The following is a 20,509-nucleotide window of genomic DNA, read 5'->3' on the forward strand; positions in this document are numbered from 1 at the left end:
CTGAACACGAGGGTAAAGTGACGACATACAGTGTAGGAAAACTGGCACCACGTCAACGCGAGTGGCATATTTTCCACATTTAACGCGACAACAACAACCAATGGCTAAAAAAGAAGCGACTTATGTCATGTTAAATATTGAGAAATTAGAAAAGTTGCCTTTTACGGTGGCTGAAATACCATCTGCTGAGTGGTTAATACATGGGGTCATCAATCTGCCTATTTCAACACTTCAATTCACATCCTGCTTAAAACACATTTCAGTGGGCAGATATGAAAAGCTAGGAGATAGTTACATACACGAGGTGTGGGAGCTACCCTTCTTGTACAAATGTCTCAGTGGCATGAAAGAAGTCTTTCTTAGCAGTAGTGAATGCAAGACTTCTGTCAGCCATTCGATGGTTTGTAAACAGCTGGCCTTGCACGGGGCATGCAACGCTTCAGCAGTGAACTTAGCTTGTTATCTGAAGGGACTCCCAGTACTCTTGATTAGACCTACGTTCCAGGTGCTCTCGAATGGCAGCTATGGGCTCCCTAATAGTAAGAGCTGTTGTGGGATGTGAGCCGGAATAGTTTGTTGTTTCGGTCCCTAAAATTGTTACATGCTGCAGGAAGGTACTTTTTCCTCCTAAACAACAGAGGAAAGTAGCTGAGATTTGGCCCCATATTGCTATTTCAAATGTGAATTTTGATAAGCTGAGCAGACTCAAGGCTTTATTGTTTCAAAAACATGTGGCGCTTACATCTGCACACGAGATCTATGCGCTTCAGGTTGGGAGGTCATCCGCAGAGGTACAGTCCCTTTAAGTACTAACTTTCCGAGACACTTTGGTGAGCTTGTGGGACGGGCATTTAACGCGTCCAGTACTACTGGATTCGCAAATTTCTTTAAGGCTGTTGGTTCTGGTTTTGTTCACACCTTCTCCTCTATATTTGGCTTAGTATCTTCAGCCATTCACTCAATATTTTTCAGTATTTTCAAGGGATTTACGATAACTTTGGCTATAATAGGTGGCATCTTGCTATTGCTATTTTTTATGCGCAATGGCTGTCCCGTTACAACAAGGAGGACTGAAAGCGCTTCCAGCAGCACTGCTGTGTCGTGAACGCATGATGCAGTACTTTAGAGCACCACTCCTGGAGCGATTGGAGGGTGACTGGTCTCTGTCATTTATACCGGTTTTGCATTGTGTGCAGTCCGTGTTTCGGTGGCTCTGGTGCCCTTCTGAATATGCACAGAAAGTTTGTCTTTCTACGCAAGGCTTGCTTTCATTGGACGCTGATCTGTTGATGTTCTTGCTGAGAGCTCGCTACCAGACATGCGCGTTGAGGGTGCGTTTGCCAAGGGAAGCTGGTTATGAGTTGCTCTTTGTGGATCATGCAGCTCTAAACTCACTGTTGGGCACACCGCGGAATGCTGCTGCCTCGGCTTGAGCTCAGGCTTTGGAACACAAATGCTCCTTGGCTTTCCTTGGCGATGAAATTCCTACTTTATCACCTGCCAAAGTGGAAGATGTCCTGTCTTCAATTATCCCAGATTCAACTGGCGATTTTAAAAGTGACTCTGACTTTTGAAATTCTGCTTTTCTTGAGGCCACAATTTACATTTTAAATTGTCCTTTTAATACATGCTCAGGTGTCTTTTTAACTTATCATTATTGTCATTCCCATATATATGTCTTAGGATGAATTTTAGTAGCGTTTACACATATAATTAGGCTTTGAACCACCTTTGAACCGGCAAGGGGAGGCTGTTGTGTACCCATTTTAGCGATAGTTTGATACACGTTATTTTAGTGAACTAAGCCTGCCACTGTGCACTTTAACCTAGATATGTTTTATTTTAGCTTCATTATATTATTTTAACAGTAGCCACATTTGCGGTCTTTTCTCTATCTAGGTGTTCTTCGCCTAGGTCAGCACTGCGTTCTTAAACAAGACATTTCTTTCACTCTGTGCTTTTCTCAAGGCTGCAGTAAGATAGGTTGCAGGCAAAAGTGATACGCTTTTTCTCCAATATTCACAGAAATATACACACTCTTACGTGGGGATCCTTTTTTGGAACATCAGCTGTTTTATTATAAAAACACCACTTTGACCCATGTACGTTAAAGGGAGATTCCAGCCAGATGACCACGACTGTATGCTGATTACTGATTGCTTTGCTACAGCTGCTTATGTAGACTACAGGCCCCTTGCTCAGGTATGAGGAATGATGTCTTCCCAGGGGGAATCTGAAGGGCAGAATTAGAGCTTAACATGCTGTGCTCTAACATAGCCTAGGTAGGAACTATCCTTATAAACCCTAGTGAGAATATGGTAGCGTTATTCTTGTGTTTTACTCTCCTTGTCTCTATTTTAATCTTATTGTGCTTCATCGTCCTAGTTATTACAATACATGCCTTAGTATCTAAGATGCAGTTGCTTCAATAAAAACCTTATTGAACGTTACTCTGCCTCTGATTGTGCTTGCATACGTGAGACTAATGCAATTGAGAGAAACAGATGAGATCTGAGTGACCACGATCCCCTGAGGAGTCATTTGTGTCATGCGTCTGGTTGCCTAATCATCACCGCTCTTGGGTGGAGATGAGGCACTGCTAGTTAGCCGGAAAAACCCGGATTAGGCCGACAGGTGTCACATGGTGTGGGTTCAGACTCAGTCCCCCGCAGTCCAGGTGATTCTGCCACCCGAATCCAGTGGTCTCATTAGGCTAATGAGAACCTGTGCGACAACATCTTTGCTTACCATTTGTCCTAGGGAGCCACAACATTGCCTGTGCAAAATATCCAGACAGTTGTGTCCCTTGTAGGAGTGTGTTGCTTTATGGGCAAATCTTTGTAGTTGGTAGGAAATGGAGAATGTGTGATTGTCACTTCATGGGCCATTTTCTAGTAACTATAAAGATGCAGGAAGTGCTACTTTCTTGTGCCACACTAGACAGTCTGTCAGTCCAGGGAAAGTGAATGAGCCTCTAGTCAGACTACTTGTCAAACTCCAGAAAGCTCAGGTCAGTACATTTCGTTCCGAAAGAATTTGCTTCCCAAGTGGTGGGTCTTCATGTACAAATCAGCACCAACAACAGAGTAGTAATGGGATACTAGAATCGTCAAGGGTGGTGGAAGGTTCAAATCCTCTGTGTACGATCTGGGGAAAGAGAGATGGGCAGCAGGCAACCTAAGCTGGGTTGACTTGAAATTCCTCACTCTAAAGTTGGTGTTCTTGGTCCCCATATCCTCAACCACAAGGAAAAGTGAATTGGTTTGTTATTGAAATGCGAACCATTTATGAAGGTTTCCCTAAACAAGATAGTTTTGAGGCTTGAGCACTTTTCTCATATTGTCTTCTTAAGTGATGATGTTCGCCTTTCTACAGGAAGGTATGCAAAGTCAGAGGCTACAGAGGCCAATATTCTTCATCATATTTGCTTCAAAAAGGGCACACAAGGTAGATATGTATTCAAATGCACGAATACTATGAAGATTTCACAGAAAACATCTTTCATAAACCTTTTTGTAATGTTAAATAAGGATGAAGGAATGCAGGGCAGTGTAGCCCATAGGCTGCCATTACACAGAAAGAAAAGCAGACTGTGCCTTTAAGAAAAGTTGGTCCTGGAAAGAGACAGTTACCTCAGTTATTTTGTAGGCTTTACTAACTGAGATAATATATTTGAATTATTATCTTGTCTATTCCACCAGGGAAGAGGGGGGGGTTCACTTATGACTATCATGGAAATACCCCTACGAGAGAATTGGAGTTACAGGTAAGAAACTAATCCTTCTCTCGTAGGGGATTTCTCTGTATAGTCATAAGCACTGAATGGAGTAGCAAGCCCAACCCCCTGAGAGCAGTGGAGTAGACAGAACAATAGTGGGATATTTATTTATGCAAATAGATTTCTAAGAGAAGCCTTTCCTACTTGAGCATCTATCCTAGCATCAGAATCAAGACAGAAGTGCTTAGTGAATGTGTGGACAGATCTCCATTTAGCAGCTTTGCAATATCTGCTAAAGGAATGTTTCTCGTCAAGGCAGTTGTGGCTGCTTTAGGTCTGCCAGCGAGAAACTTATTAGCTAGCTGGTGACAGAACAGAATCCACAAGACTATCCACCTGGAGAGAGATTGCTTAGAGGTGGCAAGGCCTGCTTGAACTGGACCATAATTAATGAACAGTTTCTGTGACTTGCAAAAATAATTCGTTTTGTCTAAGTAACATTTCAAAACCCTCTTCACATTGAAAGAGTGAAGTGTTCTCTCTGCAGGAGTAGATGGATTTTGAAAGAAGGTTGTTAAATAAATAGTCTGGTTTGCATGAAAGTCAGAAATAACCTTGAGTTATTGGGTAGGGTAGGAATTTGGGATGTGTTCTCATCACAGCCTTGGAGGAATGGAACACCATGTATGGTTCCCGAGCACAAAGGGCACAAAGGGCCTGGTTCTCACTAACCCTGCAAGGTGATGTAATTGCCACCAAGAAGGCAGTTCCAAGTGAGGTGATGGAGAGATGCCCTGTGTAAGGGCTCAAAAGGATGTTGCATGAGACGTGAAAGAACTACATTAAGCTCCCATGGCAGAGATGGACGCCTAATAGGAGGAAAAACCTTCTTTAACCTTCCTAGGAAGTCTTCTGGACTAGAATTTTAAAGAAAGATGTTTGTGAAGGACTTTTCCTGTATACAGTGAGAGCTGCCAGGTGTACTTTGATGGATGATAATTGCAAGCCAGATTTTGATAGCTCCAATAGGTATGGAAGAATAACATATTCTCTGCATGTTGTGAGATCTGTGCTCTTGTCCAAACACCAGATGCAGAATCTTTTCCATTTTAAGTCATATGTGTCAGGGAGACCAGATCCTCGGGGTCTGCGCACGTTCCCAACAAGTCCACCACTAGACAGCTCCAATCGAAATACCACAGAGCCTGAGAGAGTCCAAGTGGGGGAAAAGGGGATTAGGTAGGGAACAGCTGGGAAGGAGACCTGTAGGAAGCAAGAGGTTAAACAACACAATATCAAGATATAGGGCCTGATTACAACTTTGGAGGAGGTGTTAATCTGTCCCAAATGTGACGGATATACCACCAGCCGTATTACGAGTGCCATAGGATATAATGTACTCGTAATATGGCTGGTGGTATATCCGTCACTTTACCATCACTTTTGGGACGGATTAACACCTCCTCCAAAGTTGTAATCAGGCCCATAATCACATTGACTTTCAATAGACTATGGTTCTAAGAGTTCTTATACTGTAATCATGGATAACCTAACAAATAACTATAACTAGACCTCAAGAAATCTAGGCACCTGGAAAAATCAAGAATGGGTTAATACAATGTTTCATATGAGCTTTTCATGAAATACCACATACTGTCTAGAAAACAAGAACCTTCTTGAATAATGTTTCAGAATCAACATTGCATTTTTACATGAGGACAAAGGCTATCTGAACATTCCCTGAAAACAACAGGAACTGTACTAGGAACTGAATATGCACAAAGAATGTCGCACTTTGAATTAAGCATTTTCAAAGAAATCCAAAAGCCTGGGATAAATGTGTGCACCTCAACAAACACAGCACACCAAAGTTTTCAATGTCATGAAATGATCACGCACAATGCCGATCTAAGAGCCAAGCGTTTTATGCCAGTGTTGAATCGCGCACACTGTTGCCGATTTAAACAAGAATATGCAAATGCCATGAAATGATCGCGCACACTGTTGCCAATCTGAATGCCAAGGTTTACATGAGAGAAATGAATTGCGCACTCTGCCGATTCGAAAAAGAATATGCAAATGCCATGAAATGATCGCGCACACTGTTGCCGATCTGAATGCCAAGGTTTACATGATAGGAATGAATCGGGCACTCTGCCGATTCAAACAAGAATATGCAAATGCCATGAAAAGATCGCGCACACTCTTGCCGATCTGAAAGCCAAGGTTTACATGCTAGGAATGAATCGCGCACACTGCTGATTCGAACAAGAATATGCAAATGCCATGAAATGATCACGGACACTGTTGCCAATCTGAATGCCAAGGTTTACATGATAGGAATGTATCACGCACTCTCCTGTTTCGAACAAGAATATGCAAATGCCATGAAATCACACTCACGCACACAGAAAGTTTCACAACTAGGCCCAAAACTTGAATGTCTTTGAGAACGGGGGTCGGGGCCCAGCCCGACCTCCGCCTTACCGCCCTGCTCAAGGATCACCAATAAAACGAGGGCAGGCCTGGAATATCAAGGTAGGCCTCCGGAACAGGAGCTCAGGAAGTTGCTGCTGCTCTGTACCGGGACCTCTGAATAGTCAGCATGTGGAGCTGGGCTGGCTCCCTTATATAGAGTCAAGTCCAGCCCACAAACCACACCCAGTCATGCTGCAGGGAAAGCTTCTAGAAAGTCCTAATAAGGGGCCACACCCTAACACACTCAGTAAGCCTGCAGCAATACCTTGCAAATGAACAGTTATTGCAAGAATCATTAATAGTGTTTTTCAAGGTTAAACTCTGCAATGCAAAAGGTTAACATACTGCATATAAACACAATGCATGAATTATGCTCTTGCATAAAGACTGGGTTTTTGCATTTTTGTCGCCCGTAGAGCGCGCACTGTCCTGATGTTGACAGAACTCCCCTCTCCCAAACGTGCTCTAGGGCCTGGTTTGCCTGGGTTAAGGCGATGAAAACATCTCACTAGTCGTGGAGCATGAATGTCAGATGTGGAGACCCATGAGTTGCTTTCCGGACTGTAACATTTCCAAGAGATCAGATACCACAGGTTAGGACCTCTAAGTTTGGAATCCAACACCTGTTTAACTTCATATTCCAATTTCCCCTGTACTAGAACTGGAGCTGGTTGGGAGCGTACCTTCTGGACTGCTTTTTTCAGGAGGGAAGTATGGAACACCGGATGAATACGTAGTGACCGGGGCAACTGCAGTTTATAGGTCACTGGATTAATTTGCTGGAGGACAGTGTAAGGACCTATGAATTTGGGATTAAACATGTGCTTTTTCTTGAAGGCAATATGTCTTATAGAAAGCCACACTTTATCACCTGGTTGATACTGAGGTCCTTCACAATGTTTCTTGTCGTAGTGCTTTTTGTATTATTGTTTAGCTTTTTCTAGATGCTGTTGAATCAGTTTCTGGGTTTGATGGAGTTGTTGGATAGTTTCCGACACAGCTGGTGTAAGAGAACTTTCTTGAGGAATCGTGATTGGCAAGGTATCAGGATGGTAGCCAAACAAGCCAAAAAAGGGATTTAACACACGTGGAGGTTAGAAACGAGTTATTGTAGGCTAGTTCAGCTAACCAGAGCATTGATGTCCAGGAATGAAGTGCTTTCTCAGCGTAAGCACGCAGGTATTGTTTCAATGTCTGATTCGTTCTCTCAGTTTGGCCATCTGTTTGGGGATGATGGCTATTAGATAGTGTGGATGTAACTTGAAGCGTTTTGCACCACGTTTTCCAGAAGTTGGAGGCAAATTGTGATCCTCGATCGGAAAGAATCATTCTCGGCAGCCCGTGATAACGGACCACTCTATTCAGAAGGATGGTTGCCAGTTCACTGGAGGTGGCAATTTCTTACAGGCAAAGAAATGCCCATATTTTGTGAGACTATCTACCACCACAAGGATTACTGAGTGCTGTTGAACAACTGGTAGACCTGTAATGAAGTCTAACGAGATGTGTTCCAAAGGTTGAAGTGGAGTTGGGAGCGGATGCAACAAACCTTTTGATTTTGAATGACTTGTCTTGATGCGAGCACAGACTTCGCAGTTAGTGACCATTGTTTTGATGTCTTTTGTCAGAGTATGCCACCAAAAGTAGCGTTGGATTAATTCAAGAGTTTTTGGAGTGCCTGGGTGACCTGCCGTAGGTATAACATGCAACCAATGAAATACTAACTTGCAAAGCTTGGTAGTGGGCACAAACAAACGTGCGTCATGGAAAGGAGTCCTTGCTTGATTGATCTTTTGGGATCTGCTTGAGACCATGCCGTCCATTTTTCAATGGTGAAGGAATTACAGATGTCTTCAAAGAAGTCTTCGGTCCTTATGATGCAGAGGACCTTGTCTGGAGCAATGATAGCTCTGGAAGGCTGGCTCGTGGGTAACATGGTAGACTCTTGGAGGGACAAGGTGTCTGCTTTACGATTATCTTTACCAGGACAAAAAGTTGCCACAAAATCGAACTCGCCATAAAACAGCATCTAGCGTAATTGCAGAGGAGTCAAAAGTCTAGCTGAACTCATGAACTGGAGATTGCGATGATCGGTGTATACCTTGATTGTGTACTTGGCACCTAACAAATGATGTCTCCCCTCTTTAAAGGCATCACGGATCACCAGAAGCTCTTTCTCAGCAATGACATAGTTCAGTTCGGCTTTGTTCAGTTTTCGAGACATGTAAGCTACAGGATGAAGTTGACCATTCGTTGTGACAAGACTACACCAACTGCCACATCTGAGGCATCTGCTTCAACTATGAATGGACGATCCAGATCAGGGTGAGTCAAGACTGGGGCAGTGGAAAAAGCTTCTTTCAAAGTTGAAAAGGCTCTGTCAGCTTCTGGAGACCACACAAATTTTTCTTTCTTTCTCAATAACTTGGTGATTGGCGCCACTGTCTGAGAGAAATGGTTTATAAACCTGCAATAAAAGTTTGCAAAACCAAGGAGCACTGTACATCTCGAACAGTCTTTGGAGTGGGCCAATCGGATACTGCTTGTACTTTCTTTTCTGCCATGACCATACCTTGAGGGGTAAGGATAACCCCTAAAAACTCAACTGTGGTAACATGAAATTCACTCTTGGTTTGTTTGAAATATAGATGATGCTTTCTAAGAGCTGTGAGAATCTTCTTGACATGTTGTACATGTTCGGCTTCATTGTCAGAGTAGATTAAAATATCATCAATATAGACTATTGCAAATATGTCTAGATACTCTCTAAGGACGTCATTCAGGAAAAATTGAAATGCTGCTGGAGCATTGCACAGTCCAAAGGGTATGACGGTGTATTCAAAGAGACCATATCTTGTCTTGAACGCAGTTTTCCATTCGTCACCTTCTCTCATTCGACTAAATGGTAAGCACCTCGTAAATCGAGCTTAGTGTAGATTTTGGCTTTTTTTTTACTTGATCCAACAAGACAAGAATCAGAGGCAAGGGGTATTTGTTCTTGACTGTGATCTTGTTCAAACCCCTATAGTTAATACAGGTTCGAAGATCCCCATTAGCCTTGGTGACAAAAAACAAAGAAGAGGCTGCAGGAAACTTGGAAGGGCGGATGAAGCCATTCGCTAAAAATTGATCTAGGTACTTTCGTGAGTGTTGATTTTCATGTTCGGACAAGGCGTACACATGGCAGCTAGGGAGTGTCGCACCAGGAGTTAGATCAATTTGGCAATCATAAGGTCAATGAGGAGGCAAGGTTTCTGCTTCTCTTTCATCGAACACATCTTCATAGGATGAATAATGCCTGGGCAACTTAACTTCTTTCTCCGCTGCAGTGGCTATGTGAGAGTTGCAAAGTTTGGCGACTCGAGACGTCTGGAGACATTTCTCATTAAATAAGGCAGAAGAGAACACAACTTTCTGTTCTGCCCAGTTAATCTCAGGATTGTGATGAGTTAACCATGGTAAACCAAGGATAATTCCATACTGAGGAGCACGGATAACGTCAAGGATGAGCTTCTCTTCATGTTTGGTTCTTTGATCTCCCCCATCACAGATCACCGACAAAGGGAAAGTCTGAAGAGTTACTGGGCCTCCAGTCAAGAGTTTTCCATCTACTGCTTGTATTATCTCTGGAGTCTTTTTCTTGATGCATGGGGTCCCCCATGCGCAAACCAATTGGGATCAACAAAGTTCCCGGTAGCCCCCGAATCTACGAGGGCATTCTTGAAGTAGTTCTTTTTCTTTATTTGAACTTTAATGCCCAGCTTGAGATGTCTAGACTGTGAAGGGTCCACGGTGACACCCAAGAGCAACCCTTCTTTACATCTTGGGTGATCTAGTTTTCCGGCTCAACTTGTACATTGGCTGCAATTTTCTGTTAGGGTTTGTGCACAGCAAAGAGCATGTCCCCTCTCACTGCACTAGTGGGTTCTGTAATAGCTCCCTTTTAAACTTACTATTGAAAGCCTTTCTTGTTATCTCACCTTCCCCCCCCCCCACTAGGCTTCTGTGTATGTTGTTTAATGTGCTGTTTTGTTTACACATTGGGCCTTGCTTTTACCAAGGCTTCTTTAAAACACTCTGCTCTAGGCCATGTGTTAATTTAACTCATTTGCATAATAACTGAAACTCTGCACACCTTTCAAGAACATGTGCAGCATGAGAGGACCACACCCAGCTCTTCAAACCACACCCAGCTCTGCACACCTTTCAAGAACATGTGCAGCATGTGAGGACCACACCCAGCCCTGTCTATAAAAGGCAACCCCCGAGCCTCACCCAGTGCTTGTGCTCGTCTACCTCCCGCTTACCTGAGGACAGATCCCTCGGCGCTGGCACTCCTGCTCTCTACAGACTTTCATTGGCTTCAATGGGTGCAGCTGCTGGCTCTTCCTTCTTCCGATTTCCGGTTCCTCCTTGCCTCAGCCTCTCTCCTACAAGCAACCTGCAAAAGAGAAAGAAGACAAGGTTAGACTGATCAGTATCTCTTGCCAGCAACAAGTAAGTGCAAAACTTTTATTACCTGAAAGAACTTTGACAACAATTTCTGGATTCGTGTATAGACAATTTGAAACAAGATACCTTCCACGAACATTGTGATTCAAACTCTTTGTTACAAGAATACTTTGCGGAACTTTGTGAGGCAAACAGTAAATCAAGGACTTGCACAAATTGCATGCTGTATTTTGACGTAAAAGTACAGTATTTGTTTTATAAAAGATTCTGGAAATATGGGAAAAGTGAGTCTGCTATTGGGAATTTAGGCTTTAGTTATATTAAGATGAATGTTTGATATTGGTAATTCTGATAACGGTATTTGTTTAATGTTTTAGAAGCTTTAGAGTAATAGAAAGCACATCCCAGAGCAGTAACACATTCCAAACCTGGAAACTAGAGACCAGGATCCAAGAGGTACTTTTAGAAGAACATTTTTAATAAATAAAGGGATAGTCAGGAACCCAGTTAGGAATAGGTTGTACTTATCTGTTCTTTGTTTATGTTTCATTAGGCACTAGTTTCTACAGAAGTCAGAGAGGGCTGCAGATTTGTGCAGCACTTTAACAGTGGAAACGCAAGAACAGTGTTGTCTCTTTATTTTATTTTATCCACTTCCCCCCTTCCCTTGAGCTTCTGTTCTTAGTGCACTGTTTTAAAAACTAGTGTGCTGGAACAAGCAGTTTCAGGGTGGGGTCGGATTGTCTTCAACCTCCATCAGAACTGAACAAGGACTCAGGTGAGCTGGGCTTTGACAGAAGCACAAGCCTTAAAAAAAAAGTAAAAAAATAATTCAGTTCTGGTGGACGATGAATATCGGGGAAGAAATAGAGGGCATTGACGTCACGGATATGGCGCAGGCCCTAAATGAGGATTTGGCTCATAATGAATCAGTGTCTGGCATCTTGCAACATATGCAAGAGGAAATAGAGAGATTAAAGATGGAGAATACCTCTTTAAAACAGGATTTAAGCAGGTATAAATTTAGGGTATCTCAGTGGAACACAGCTTTTACGCCTTTGTTTAAAACCTCCTCAGAGACAGGGGCGCCATCAAAACATACAAATTTGCCTCCCCCAGTTGAGGTCGCTGTTAATGTTCCTAATGCTGTGCCCTTAGCAGCACCTGAACGTTTTCATGGAGATAGTAACAAATTCCATGTTTTTATCAATCAATGTCAATTACACTTCGTTTGTAAGCCACAACAGTTCCCTACTGATGCTACGAAAGTGGCATTCGTCTTGTCTTATTTGGGTGGCACAGCAGCCAATTGGTCAATTCCTTTCGTAGAGAGAGATGATCTCATCCTCCATAATTGGAATCAATTTAAACGTACCATGACCAGCCTTTTTGCAAAACACACTTTCATGCACGCAAGTGATAATGAGCTTTTAAATCTTAAACAAGGTAACAAGGATTTATTGACCTATCTTACTAGTTTTAATCGTTTACTCACCGAGACACAGTGGCCAGAAGAAAAGCGTGTCTCCCTTTTCTATAAAGGTTTGAGAGACGAGTTAAAAGACGCGCTGGCTCATATCGTTGATTTGCCAGAAGACTATTCGGACTTTGTAGATTTAGTTGTGAAATTAGAACATAGACTAGGAGAAAGAAAGGGAGATAAATACAAACTGGAATCACGGTTAACTTTTATTAGACACGAGAAGAAAGACCCAGATAATAAACTCCCTGAACCTGAGCCTATGCAAATAGGGACACTCAGAGGGCCACTCACATCAGAGGAAAAAGAAAGAAGGAGAAAACTTCAATTATGTTTATATTGTGGAAGGGCAGGTCACTTTGCCAGAGAATGTCCAGTAAAGCCTAAAAATCCACAAAAGGGTGCTGTTTCCTCCACCTCCTTAACTGAATCGGGAAACGATTAAGCTCGACAAGGGGAGAGGTTACTTGTTCGAGAAAACATCTTAATCAAACCTCTAATGCTGCAGCCTTCATGGTACCGCACATACCTAGACATTTCATAATTCAGGTCGTTTTAATTGTTACTACCCAAGTGAGGCATTCTCTCCCTGTCCTACTGGACTCAGGCGTGACAGGAAATTTTGTGGAAAGTTAGCTGAAAACTTAGGACTTCCTATGTGCCTAAAGCCTTGTCCAGAAGCAGTATGTGCAGTGGATGGGTCAGAATTGACCTCTGGATTAATCACAAAACAAACAAGTCCACTTGTTATGGTCTGTCAGAACGGGCACACAGAGGTGATTAGCTTTGATCTGATAGATACTCCTAATTTTGGTTTGATTCTCAGGGTACCCTGGTTAACAACTCATAACCCAAAAATTGATTGGGTGAATAGAACTGTTACTTTGGATTCCTCTTTCTGTAGAACCAATTGCTATCAAGAAGCAGGTACAGAACAGAGCACAGTATTACACTGTGCTAGTGTTACACAAGATGAACCAAGTCTCCCTCCTGAATATTCTGACTTCAAAGACGTCTTTGATCCAGTAAAGGCTAGTGCGCTGCCCCCACATAGGTCTTATGACTGTCGTATAGATCATATCCCAGGGGCCCCTTTACCTAATAACAGAGTATATGCTTTGACTGACGAAGAAACCAAATACTTAAGAACCTACCTAGATGACCTACTACAGTCTGGGTTCATCCGTCATTCCACATCTCCGGTGTCATCTCCACTCTTTTTATCCCGAAGCCGGATAAATCCCTGCGCGCGTGTATCGATTATAGAGGACTAAATAAGGCTACAATAAAGAATAAATATCCTCTTCCTCTAATACCTGTGTTGTTGGATCAATTAAGACATTCTACTGTATACACTAAACTAGATCTGCGGGGAGCTTACCACCTGGTCCGAGTAAAAGAGGGGGATGAGTGGAAGACAGCTTTCAAGACAAAGTTTGGTTTATTTGAGTACACCGTAATGCCCTTTGGGTTATGTAATGCCCCTGCGGCCTTTCAGTTCTTTATAAATGAGGTCCTACACGAATTCCTGGACGTTTGTGTCATAGTATACATAGACGACATCCTCATTTACTCTAAGAACTCAGAAGAACATACCCAACATGTTCGTGCAGTATTATCAAAGTTAAAAGAAAATCATCTTTTTGCTAAGTTAGAAAAGTGTACTTTTAATGTCAGCAAGGTGGACTTTTTAGGATACTGCCTGTCACCTCAAGGAATAACTATGGATGTAAAGAAAATCAGTGCTATTGCTGATTGGCCAGAACCATCCTCTGTAAAAGATATTCAGAAATTTCTGGGTTTCGCCAATTTTTATAGGAGGTTTATTGCACATTTTGCAGACATTGCGGCCCCAATAACTACCTTGTTGCGGAAAGGGCAACGATTTCTTTGGACTGATGAGGCGGCACACGCCTTTCAGCTCCTAAAACAAAAGTTCACTTCAGCCCCAATTCTGAAACATCCTGATCCTGACTTGCCTTTTTTTGTTGAAGCGGATGCTTCACAAGTAGCTTTAGGAGGAGTTCTCTCTCAACGAGATGCAGTAGATGGCCAGTTACATTCTATAGCCTTCTATTCCAAAAAGTTATTACCAGCTGAACAAAATTACACTGTGGCTGAAAGGGAACTACTAGCTATCAAAGTAGCCTTTTCAGAATGGAGGCACCATTTAATGGGAGCCAAGTACCCAGTTACAATCTTTTCTGACCATAGGAACCTACAGTTTTTTGGATCACTTAAAGCACTAACACCACGTCAGATGCGCTGGTTAAATTTTTTTTGCACATTTGACTTTGTAATAACCTATAGACCAGGTGCACAACAAATTCAATCTGATGTGTTATCTAGATACGGACATACCTCAGACATGAAACAAGATAAAATAGGAGAACCCATTATTCCTCCCCAAAAGTTTTTGGCACCAGTACAACAGAAGGATTTCATCACAGATCTATATAATGCACACATGCAAATAGCACCTCAGGATTGGTTAAAGGATTCCCATAACACAATACAACGAGGTTTATTGTATCACGACAACATGCTGTTAGTGCCCACCTCTGAATTACAAACACAGGTGATAATTTGGCATCACGCCTCACCGTTGGCAGGTCATCCTGGTTGGGTAAAAACCCTGGAAAATGTGCAAAAACACTTTTGGTGGGACACTATAAGAAAGGATATTAAGCAATTTGTCACTACCTGTCCAATTTGTGCAAGACATAAATCTTCTCATAAGGCTCCTGACGGCTTGTTAATACCAATGCCAACACCCAAACAACCTTGGCACACTGTGAGCGTAGACTTTATTGTAGGTTTACCACCTGTAAAATCTTTCATAACAGTGTTGGTTATAGTGGATTTTTTATCTAAAATGGCACATTTTGTACCATTACGGAAATTACCCACGGCGGCAGAATTTGCCGATATTTTTATAAGGGAAATTGTGCGTTTACATGGTTTGCCAAGCAAAGTGGTGTCAGACCGAGGGAGCCAGTTCAACTCTAAATTTTTGAAAAAATTATGTAAAAAACTGAAAATAGATGTGGCATTATCCACTGCTTTCCACCCAGAGACAGATGGACAGACTGAACGACTGAACCAAACCTTACTTCAAACGCTACGTTGTTTATTGGCTGATTATTCTAGTGAATGGTTGGAAGCTCTCCCTGTAGCGGAGTTTGTTTATAATAATACTGAGCATTCAGCTCTACTTTGCTCACCATTCTATTTCTTGCAGGGGTAACATCCAAGAGCTATACCCATTTTGTTAGAAGATTCTCTGTTACCTACAGTAACGGATAGACTAACGAGGTTAGGTGACATACAAGACAAAGCCAGGAAACATTTATTAAAGTACAAGGAAAGCATGAAAAGACAAGCAGACAAACACAGATCTGAGGCCCCAATGTATAAAATCGGTGACAAGGTATGGCTCTCCACAAAGAACCTAAACATAGAGGGATCCCGAAAGCTGCAACCACGTTTCATTGGACCCTTTAGTATAACTGCCATAGTAAACCCGGTAACAGTAAAATTAGATTTACCAAAAGAATATCCAGTACATACTACATTCCATGTGTCCTTGCTTAAGCCGTACAATCCAAAAACCCGACCTGAACCACCACCTCCACCCATACCAATTAAGGGAAATCTAGAATATGAAGTGAAAAGCATAAAAGACTCAAAAAGAATTAGTGGACGTCTGTTTTATTTAGTAGAATGGAAAGGATATGATGAATCTGAGAATTCATGGGAACCAGCATCATATGTACATGCCCCAGAGCTGATTAGACGGTTTTATTTAAAAAATCCAGGAAAACCCCGTCCTGTAGGAGGGCCTTTGAGGGGGGCAACTGTTAGGGTTTGTGCACAGCAAAGAGCATGTCCCCTCTCACTGCACTAGTGGGTTCTGTAATAGCTCCCTTTTAAACTTACTATTGAAAGCCTTTCTTGTTATCTCACCTTCCCCCCCCCCCCAGGCTTCTGTGTATGTTGTTTAATGTGCTGTTTTGTTTACACATTGGGCCTTGCTTTTACCAAGGCTTCTTTAAAACACTCCGCTCTAGGCCATGTGTTAATTTAACTCATTTGCATAATAACTGAAACTCTGCACACCTTTCAAGAACATGTGCAGCATGTGAGGACCACACCCAGCTCTTCAAACCACACCCAGCTCTGCACACCTTTCAAGAACATGTGCAGCATGTGAGGACCACACCCAGCCCTGTCTATAAAAGGCAGCCCCCGAGCCTCACCCAGTGCTTGTGCTCGTCTACCTCCCGCTTACCTGAGGACAGATCCCTCGGCGCTGGCACTCCTGCTCTCTACAGACTTTCATTTTCTTCAATGGGCGCAGCTGCTGGCTCTTCCTTCTTCCGGTTTCCGGTTCCTCCTTGCCTCAGCCTCTCTCCTACAAGCAACCTGCAAAAGAGAAAGAAGACAAGGTTAGACTGATCAGTATCTCTTGCCAGCAACAAGTAAGTGCAAAACTTTTATTACCTGAAAGAACTTTGACAACAATTTCTGGATTCGTGTATAGACAATTTGAAACAAGATACCTTCCACGAACATTGTGATTCAAACTCTTTGTTACAAGAATACTTTGCAGAACTTTGTGAGGCAAACAGTAAATCAAGGACTTGCACAAATTACATGCTGTATTTTGACGTAAAAGTACAGTATTTGTTTTATAAAAGATTCTGGAAATATGGGAAAAGTGAGTCTGCTATTGGGAATTTAGGCTTTAGTTATATTAAGATGAATGTTTGATATTGGTAATTCTGATAACGGTATTTGTTTAATGTTTTAGAAGCTTTAGAGTAATAGAAAGCACATCCCAGAGCAGTAACACATTCCAAACCTGGAAACTAGAGACCAAGATCCAAGAGGTACTTTTAGAAGAAAATTTTTAATAAATAAAGGGATAGTCAGGAACCCAGTTAGGAATAGGTTGTACTTATCTGTTCTTTGTTTATGTTTCATTAGGCACTAGTTTCTACAGAAGTCAGAGAGGGCCGCAGATTTGTGCAGCACTTCAACAGTGGAAACGCAAGAACGGTGTTGTCTCTTTATTTTATTTTATCCACTTCCCCCCTTCCCTTGAGCTTCTGTTCTTAGTGCACTGTTTTAAAAACTAGTGTGCTGGAACAAGCAGTTTCAGGGTGGGGTCGGATTATCTTCAACCTCCATCAGAACTGAACAAGGACTGAGGTGAGCTGGGCTTTGACATTTTCTGGACAGGACCTCGTTTGCTCTTTGGTTTGATTGGACAATCTTTGGCAAAGTGACCCTTGCACCCGCAATGAAGACATTGGGCCTGATTCTAACTTTGGAGGACGGTGTTAAACCGTCCCAAAAGTGGCGGATATACCACCTACCGTATTACGAGTCCATTATATCCTATGGAACTCATAATACGGTAGGTGGTATATCCGCCACTTTTGGGACGGTTTAACACCGTCCTCCAAAGTTAGAATCAGGCCCATTGTCTGTTCTTTCCACGTAGGTCCTTTTCGTCTTTGGTCAAAGGTCTCCTGATAGTTCTGATTTCCATGGGTTCCGCGGTTCTCTCTTTCTGAGTTCTTGATTCTCTATGATCGTGAACACGCCAGGAATATTTCTCAGTCTTTTTGCATGTTCCCCGTCGTTCTGCAAGACGATGATCTAATCTCAAAACAAGGTTTATTAGATCTTGACAATCTGTAGGCTGAGGATCTATCTGGGCAAGAATGTCCTTTAGCTCATCCTTGAGTCCTTTGTAGAACAAGGTTGCTTGCTTTTCTTCAGGCCGGGATGTCTCTGCTACCAGCCGATTAAAACTAGCTAAGTAGGAAACTAGATCTTGGTTACCTTGTCGCAAGTCTAATAGTTCACGATCTGCAGACAATGTCACTGTTCTTCGATCAAACACTCGCTCAAACTCACGGACAAAATTTCTCCAATTGTAAAGCAGGGGACTGTCTTTACGCACAAGAGGGATTGCCCAGGTGGCTGCGTCCCCAGTCAGGTAAGATAACAAGAAGGCCACCCTGGATTGGGCATCAGGGAAAGTGTTTGTTTGACAGGTAAAATGTAATTCCATTTGAACCAAGAAAGACTGCGCTTTCAGGGGATCGCCTGAAAACTGTTCTGGAGGAGCCAGGGGGATAGCTGAGGGAACGTTGAGGGAAATGTTCGTAGGAGGATTACCTCCTGAAGCTTGAGAAGGAGGACCAGGCCAAGACACACCCAAAGGACTTTTTTCCTTCTTTTCTACCCTTTCCTGCCACTGACTCACTCTCTCAACTAAGCTGGCTGCTATATCCTTAGATGATCCTACCTCTGTTTGGAGCTGCATGATAACTTTAATTAGCTCGTCCAATGTGGCCATGCTGAGAACACACGCAAATCAGGAGGAATAATACATTTGTGGGTTCACTATTCTGTCAGGGAGACCAGATCCTCGGTGTCTGCGCACGTTCCCAACATGACCACCACTAGACAGCTCCAAAGCTCCGATAGAAATACCACAGAGCCTGAGAGAGTCCAAGTGGGGGAAAAGGGGATTAAGTAGGGAACAGCTGGGAAGGAGACCTGTAGGAAGCAAGAGGTTAAACAACACAATATCAAGATATAATCACATTGACTTTCAATAGACTATGGTTCTAAGAGGTCTTGTACTGTAATCATGGATAACCTAGGAAATGACTATAACTAGACCTCAAGAAATCTAGGTGCCTGGAAAAATCAAGAATGGGTTAATACAATGTTTGATATGAGCTTTTCATGAAATACCACATACTGTCTAGAAAACAAGAACCTTCTTGAATAATGTTTCAGAATAAACATTGCATTTTTACATGAGGACAAAGGCTATCTGAACATTCCCTGAAAACAACACGAACTGTACTAGGAACTTAATATGCACAAAGAATGTCGCACTTTGAATTAAGCATTTTCAAAGAAATCCAAAAGCTCAGGATAAATGTGTGCACCTCAACAAACATGGCACACCAAAGTTTTCAATGTCATGAAATGATCACTCACAATGCCGATCTAAGAGCCAAGCATTTTAGGCCAGGGTTGAATTGCGCACACTGTTGCCGATTCAAACAAGAACATGCAAATGCCATGAAATGATTGCGCACACTGTTGTCGATCTGAATGCCAAGGTTTACATGAGAGAAATGAATCGTGCACTCTGCCGATTCTAACAAAAATATGCAAATGCCATGAAACGATCTCGCACACAGTTGCCGATCTGAAAGCCAAGGTTTACATGATAGGAATGAATCACGCACTCTGCCGATTCGAACAAGAATATGCAAATGCCATGAAATGATCGCACACACTGTTGCCGATCTGATTGCCAAGGTTTACATGATAGGAATGAATCGCGCACTCTGCTGATTCGAACAAGAATATGCAAATGCCTTGAAATGATCGCGCACACTGTTGCCGATCTGAATGCCAAGGTTTACATACTAGGAACGAATCGTGCACACTGCCGATTCGAACAAGAATATGCAAATGCCATGAAATGATCGCGCACACTGTTGCCGATCTGAATGGCAAGGTTTACATGATAGGAATGAATTTCGCACTCTGCTGATTCGAACAAGAATATGCAAATGCCATGAAATCACACTCACGCACACAGAAAGTTTCACAACCAGGCCCATAACTCGAATGTCTTTGAGAACGGGGGCCGGGGGCCCAGCCCGACCTCCGCCTTACCGCCCTGCTCAAGGATCACCAATAAAATGAGGGCAGGCCTGGAATATCAAGGTAGGCCTCCGGAACAGGAGCCCAGGAAGTTGCTGCTGCTCTGCACCGGGACCTCTGAATAGTCAGCACGTGGAGCTGGGCTGGCTCCATTATATAGAGTCAAGCCCAGCCCACAAACCACACCCAGTCATGCTGCAGGGAAAGCTTCTAGAAGGTCCTAGAAAGGGGCCACACCCTAACACACTCAGTAAGCCTGCAGCAATACCTTGCAAATGAATAGTTATTGCAAGCATCATTAATAGTGTTTTTCAAGGTTAAACTCTGCAATGCAAAAGGTTAACGTACTGCATATAAACACAATGCATGAATTATGCTCTTGCATAAAGACTGGGTTTTTGCATTTTTGTCGCCCGTAGAGCGCGCACTGTCCTGATGTTGACAATATGCAGATCTGGTAGATGGCCGCTTTGCCTCTTTTAGAACGTCCATGCGGTCTTGTGGTAGGTTAAGGTGACCATACTGCACTAGCTCAGGAGCTATGCTGCCAAATTCAATGACAAGAGGTTGGGGTGTCTCATCTGACTTCCGAATTTCGTCAGAAGGTCTGGCCTGCATGGCAGCCTGAGATATGGACGAAGTGACTGTTGAAGAAGGTCCGGGAACCGCCACTG

The sequence above is a fragment of the Pleurodeles waltl genome, chromosome 4_2, assembly GCF_031143425.1.
Source record: "Pleurodeles waltl isolate 20211129_DDA chromosome 4_2, aPleWal1.hap1.20221129, whole genome shotgun sequence".
In the NCBI taxonomy this organism is placed as follows: Eukaryota; Metazoa; Chordata; class Amphibia; order Caudata; family Salamandridae; genus Pleurodeles; species Pleurodeles waltl.